The sequence below is a fragment of the Macrotis lagotis genome, chromosome X (genome assembly GCF_037893015.1).
Source record: "Macrotis lagotis isolate mMagLag1 chromosome X, bilby.v1.9.chrom.fasta, whole genome shotgun sequence".
Taxonomy (NCBI): domain Eukaryota; kingdom Metazoa; phylum Chordata; class Mammalia; order Peramelemorphia; family Peramelidae; genus Macrotis; species Macrotis lagotis.
This window is the reverse complement of record NC_133666.1, coordinates 129,218,493-129,224,324: the sequence shown is the minus strand read 5'-3', so window position 1 is coordinate 129,224,324 and position 5,832 is coordinate 129,218,493. Positions and strand designations below refer to the sequence as shown.

Sequence of the window (5,832 nt, the reverse complement as noted above, 5' to 3'; positions counted from 1 at the left end):
ATTTATAAAATGAGTTGGAGTATCTTTACCAAGAAAATTTCAAATGGGGTCACAAAGATTTGAACATGTCTAAAATGACTGAAATACAACAACTGGAGAACTGATGAAGTAGTTAGATACTAGTGCCAAATCAAAGGTACAGGAAGCAATTGCTATAGCAGTTGCTATATGCTATAGCATATTGCTATATGTATTGAAGGTTGGGGCATTCAAGAAAATCTTTGCAGAAGGTTGCTGAGGAATATTTTTGTGTTAAAAGAACACTTAGCCCAGGGAGGCACCAGGCGGCTGTTGGACCCCGGCACCGGCTTGCAGGGCCCTGCGGTGTGGCCGCCCAGGCAAGCAGAGCAGGCGGCAGGGCGCCTCGCCACTGAGGGGCTGGGCCCGGAGGCCTCGCCATGCCCGGCGTCAAGCTGACAACCAGGCCTACTGCAAGATGGTGCTGCACGGCGCCAAGTACCCGCACTGCGCCGTCAACGGGCTGCTGGTGGCGGAGAGGCAGAAACCCCGTGAGGAGCAGCCCCTGCATGCAGGCCCGCACCACACGCTCTTCATGAACTGCATCCCGCTCTTCCACGGCACCCTGGCGCTGGCGCCGATGCTGGAGGTGGCCCTCAGCTTGATTGATTCTTGGTGCAAAGATAATAGCTATGTGATTGCTGGTTATTATCAAGCCAATGAACGTGTAAAGGATGCCAGTCCAAACCAGGTAGCTGAGAAGGTAGCTTCTAGAATTGCAGAGGGCTGCAATGACACTGCACTCACCATGGTAGACAACACGAAGTTTACAATGGAGTGCATAGAACCCAATATTCATGTGTATGAGCATCATGAAGACAAATGGCAGTACAGAGATCCACACTGTGATTATTGTGAAGACTGGCCAGAAGCCCAGAGGATCTTGGCATCTCTCTTGGACAGCAGGTCCTATGAAACCCTTGTGGATTTTGATAACCATCTGGACGACATCCGAAATGATTGGACAAATCCAGAGATCAATAAAGCCGTTCTACATCTATGTTAGGGAGGGATTCCACTGACTGATTTATGGGCATTTCCACTACACTGAAGAGGAAAAAAGAAATATTTTTAATTGTAAATAGAATAATATCTCATACCTTGTTTGGAAAGGCAACAGTTTTAAGAAATGGCATGGGGCTCAAAAGAGGCAATTTATCTAAGTGGTCATCTTTTTAAAACAAAGATCTCTGAAGGAGATACAAACTGTCAAATCTAGCTGTCCCTGTGGATTCTCTCCCAGTTGTATGTTGCTCTAACCTTCAAAATCAAAGCTATTTCTGCTTGTCCAAGAATGTTCCTATTAAACGATTTTAACTAAAAAAAAAAAAAAAAAAAAAAAGAACACTTAGCAGGCAATATCTCTTCAAACAGTATTCAGAGAGACTCAAGGAAATATTTTCCTTTTAAGATTTTGAAACCCTACAAAATATTCATAGTACCACTTTTTGTAGTTGGCAAAGAATTAGAAATTGAGGGGATACCCATCAACTGAGGAATGGCTAAACAAGTTACAGTGCATGAATATTTTGGAATATTATTGTTCTATAAGAAATGGTCAGGCTTGTGGGGTGGCTAGGTGGTGCAGTGGATAAAGCACCGGGCCTGGAGTCAGGAGTACCTGAGTTCAAATCCGGTCTCAGACACTTAATAATTACCTAGCTGTGTGGCCTTGGGCAAGCCACTTAACCCCATTTGCCTTACAAAATAAAAAGAAAAAAAAAAGAAATGGTCAGGCTCAAGAGAAGCATGGAATGACTTACAGGATATGATGCTGACCAAAGGGAGCAGTACTGAGAGAACAATGTTCACATTAATAACAACACTGTGAGATGATCAACCTTAATGGAAGCAACTCCTTGCAGCAGTTCAGAGAGGTAGAACAACTGTATTAAATGGGCCAGGACAATGTAATCCCCATCCAGAGGAAGAAGAACAAAGCAAAACAAAAAAAGAGAGAGAAGCCAATCCTTCAGAATCTGATGAACACTTTATAAAAATTATCTTTTATGTATTTCTTTCCCTTAATCCTAATTCCTCATACCAAAAATAATGACTAATATGTAAATATGTTTTCCAAAAATACATACATATATATATATATATATATATATATATATATATATATATATATATATATGTCTAACTTGACTGTTCATTGCTGAGGGAAGGGGTTGGAAAGGGAGCGTGGAAGAAAATTTTGTAACTTAAAAATATACATATGCATATGGATGAAAATAACTAAACAAACCAACAAATAAATTTTTTAAAAAGGATCTTGGTACCCATTTAGGTTGATGGGGACCCGAGAAACTTGATAGTATTAGTCACTAGCAGAAGGCTGCCAATTATGTCCTTCGACTGATCATATTGTTTCTATTTTCTGCTTGCTGAAAGCTGGATGTTCTAGGTGACTGGAAATGACCAGATGCATTTAAACCATTCTTTTCCCATTTTCTGGTCCTGGAGAATAAAGAATGGATTTTTATTCCTGCTCTGAAGTACTTTACTAATGAAGGAAGTGAATTAGTGAAAGAAGGGAACTTTTGTTCATGCCTATCTTGATAAACCACTCGTTTACACTGGTAATAAACTCCTTTCTCATTTGTGCAAGGGTCAATGTCTATTGTACTTCAAGAACTTGGACCCATCTGTGACCTAGGAATGGGGGCCTGGGGAAAGAATGAAAAGAATCATATTGTTAAGGGCTTTCTTCAATATGTGTAAATCAATCAACCAATCAACAATTATTCCATAAGTATTTACTTTATGCCAGATACTGGATTGGGTTGTAGGATAGAAAGAAATCATCCTTACTAAGATGGAGTTTTTATTCCAGTGAGAGAGAGATGACAAGTACTTATATATTATATACAACACAAGTATAAAATAAAATAACTCTGTGTGCACACTGTAGTTAAATATAAGGTAGTTTAGGAGGGAGAATGAAAGGGTTACCAAGAGAAAATCTGAAAACCTTTGAAAGTCGATTACATAATAAAACTGGACAACTCTGGTAAGATCTCATTTATTCACTCCATTTGTCTTCAGCTAAGGCAGTAATAGAACAATCCTCCATGTTTCTGCAGTGTAGATTTCTCTCCCATTGTGTGGCTAATTGGCAATTCTAGAAGTTTAATCTCCCCTGAGGTCAGGACTCCAGACAACATTCTTAGATAACTGTGCAAAAATAGCCACCATGGCCACCTTTTGCTTTACCTTGAATCACTCCAAAACTGAGAGATCAGTTCAATAGATGTCCCAAATGGTTGCTTTTTAATCAGATGTGAGACTTGTGTGGCAGATGAATCAGATAAAGGGTAAATATTCCCTGTCAATAATTGGGATTTCATTTCCACTTAAACTCTTTTCTTTTTTAGGTTTTTGTAAGACAAATAGGGTTAAGTGGCTTGCCTAAGGCTAGGTACTTATTAAGTGTCTGAGGTCAGATTTGAACTCAGGGTACTCCTTCTCCAAGGGCCAGTGCTGTATCTACTACACCATTTAGCCACGCCTCCACGTAAACTCTTATTGAAATTATAAAGGACAAAGGAAAAACAATGCTTATAAATCATCTGTAAGAGCAGGAGATAGTTGATAAGTCACACACAACATCCATGATTAGGACAGTCTGCAAAACTACTCCTGTTTCTAACTGGTCAAGTACAGGGGGGAAAAAACACCCTCTGGAAATACTTAGCTGTTTGTGGTATTAACTATTTTTTCCAAGTGCAGTTTCTCCTGCTCAGATTCACATATATCTTCATTTGGTCCTGTTCCCTGGCCAGCCTGCTGAGACTGGAGAGAGCTAATCAAGAATTTTCACCCTGCTGAGCCAGTCCAATGACATGGGGCATATTTTTAGAACAGGCAGCCATGAAGTTGCATATGGGGAAGGGAACTCTTTCCTCTCATGATGTCTAGAGATGTGGACAAAATACAATAGTCAGCTATATTTCAGGCAGCTCCATTCAGGGACAAATTATTAACAAGCTACTTTCAGGTAAAATATCAAAGAGTAATGAAAATACCAAGTCAATTAAGTCTTCACAGTTTACTTGAAATCTAGGATCAAGGAAACTGCCCTTTTTAACACAGTTAAAAAAAACAGCTTGACACTACTGTCCATGGTCAAGGACATTATTTACTTTCCTGCCATGTATCACAGAGGACATAGAGGATGGGCTGTGACGGGCAGTATAGCCAGATCCATGGCATTGGAATCTGCTTTGTAATGGGTTTTCCTGTGGAGTTTAGACACACATTGATCTGATAGGAATTGTACACTGAATAGAGGTCATTAACAAGGTTGTTTTCCCCTTATCTGTTCCTTATTTATTGGGTTGTTGTGGTATCTTCATTTCAATCTCTAATTAGTAAAAATGGTTTGTGATATATTATCTACTGAAGTTGATCAGACAAAGTCCTGCCATTGGGAATATGTCTCTCTCTTTAAGATCTTTCTCTTTAAACCCTCAAATATCATGGAACAAATAGGAGGAAATCCTCCAATCATTTTTCTGTCCTGATTAGCTTAGCACATGCTTAGTTCATTGCCTCATACATAGACCAGATGTTGGCAGATTCATTGCCTTGGGGATTTTACAGTAGCAGATAGATAAATCTTATCCAAATGAGTCCAAAACTAATCATCATAAAATAGTTATGGTATATACAGGCATCATACACTGTATATTATCTTATGAACTAATGAATTATGTCCTAAAATGTCAAGAGTTTGCAATAAATGTTGAAAAGCAGAAGCTTGTCATAAATCCAATTGGAGACTGGATCTTGTTGCCTGACTTTGGCAGTAGGGAAGATGGAGCATGATGATCCTGTAGATGCTGTCTCTCTTATTGGGATTCTTCCATCAGGGTAGAGAAATTACTTCACCAACAAAATGGTAGAAGTAGATAGTTTTAATTTTGCTTTTGTCACTTGAATACTATCTTGAATACTGGGGGTAAAGAATTCATTAATTTTTTCAAAGAATAGTATTAGGGCAGGCAAATTAAATGCCCAAACACAGTTATTTAAATAACTTTTCAGTGAGAGTCTCAGTCCAAGTACTTATTTTAGCTTCTCACTTTTAATTTGACCTGCTTTATTGGTTTATTATTACTATTATTATTGTTATTTGCATTAGTCTTATGATTTCATCAATTTAGAGAGTTGCTAGTACAGAATGTCTACCAATGAAGAGCTACATCTTTTCTATAACTTGAAACCTGATGGAGTTACCTTAGTCACTGACAGTCCATCAGCCAGTCAACAAAGTATTTATCAATCACTTAATAGAAGCCAGATAATGTGTTAAAACCTGAACCAAATTGATCCTTTCCTCAAGGAGCTCACTTTCTAATGATTAGACAACCAATTCTCTTGACTTGAGATACAGTGTTATTTGTCCTTTATTTCAAAGAGGATCAAAGACATCACTGGATGAACTCTTATTAAGTGAGGCAGAGTTGCACAAAGTCATCAGCCGCATTCTCTTTTTCCAGTCATCAAAGTTCAGTACCAAGAAAAAGTCGAATTGACTGGCAGTGGCCCAGGATATAGCTAATGACCTTGGCATCTAACATGTCTGACCAAGATATAAGAGCTTCATAGAACTAGCCCTTGAAATAAATTATTCTCATCTGCCACTTCGACCAGGGAAAGAATCTCAACCAATTCACTGACAAATTTGTGGCTCATCAATTACCCTCAACCTGGTTTAACATGTTTGAGGTTGCTAAGGCTTTTTAGAGCCAAAGGAGAGAGTTGGATCACTGGAGGTCTCCAAAAGTAGATGAGAAGCCATGTAAA

The 5,832-nt window shown here is 38.9% G+C and overlaps 1 pseudogene; it reads left to right on the top strand.

The window, feature by feature from the left end:
* Nucleotides 1–398: 398 nt before the first annotated feature.
* LOC141501735 (ER membrane protein complex subunit 8 pseudogene) lies at nucleotides 399–1,331 on the top strand (annotated as a pseudogene).
* Nucleotides 1,332–5,832: the final 4,501 nt, after the last annotated feature.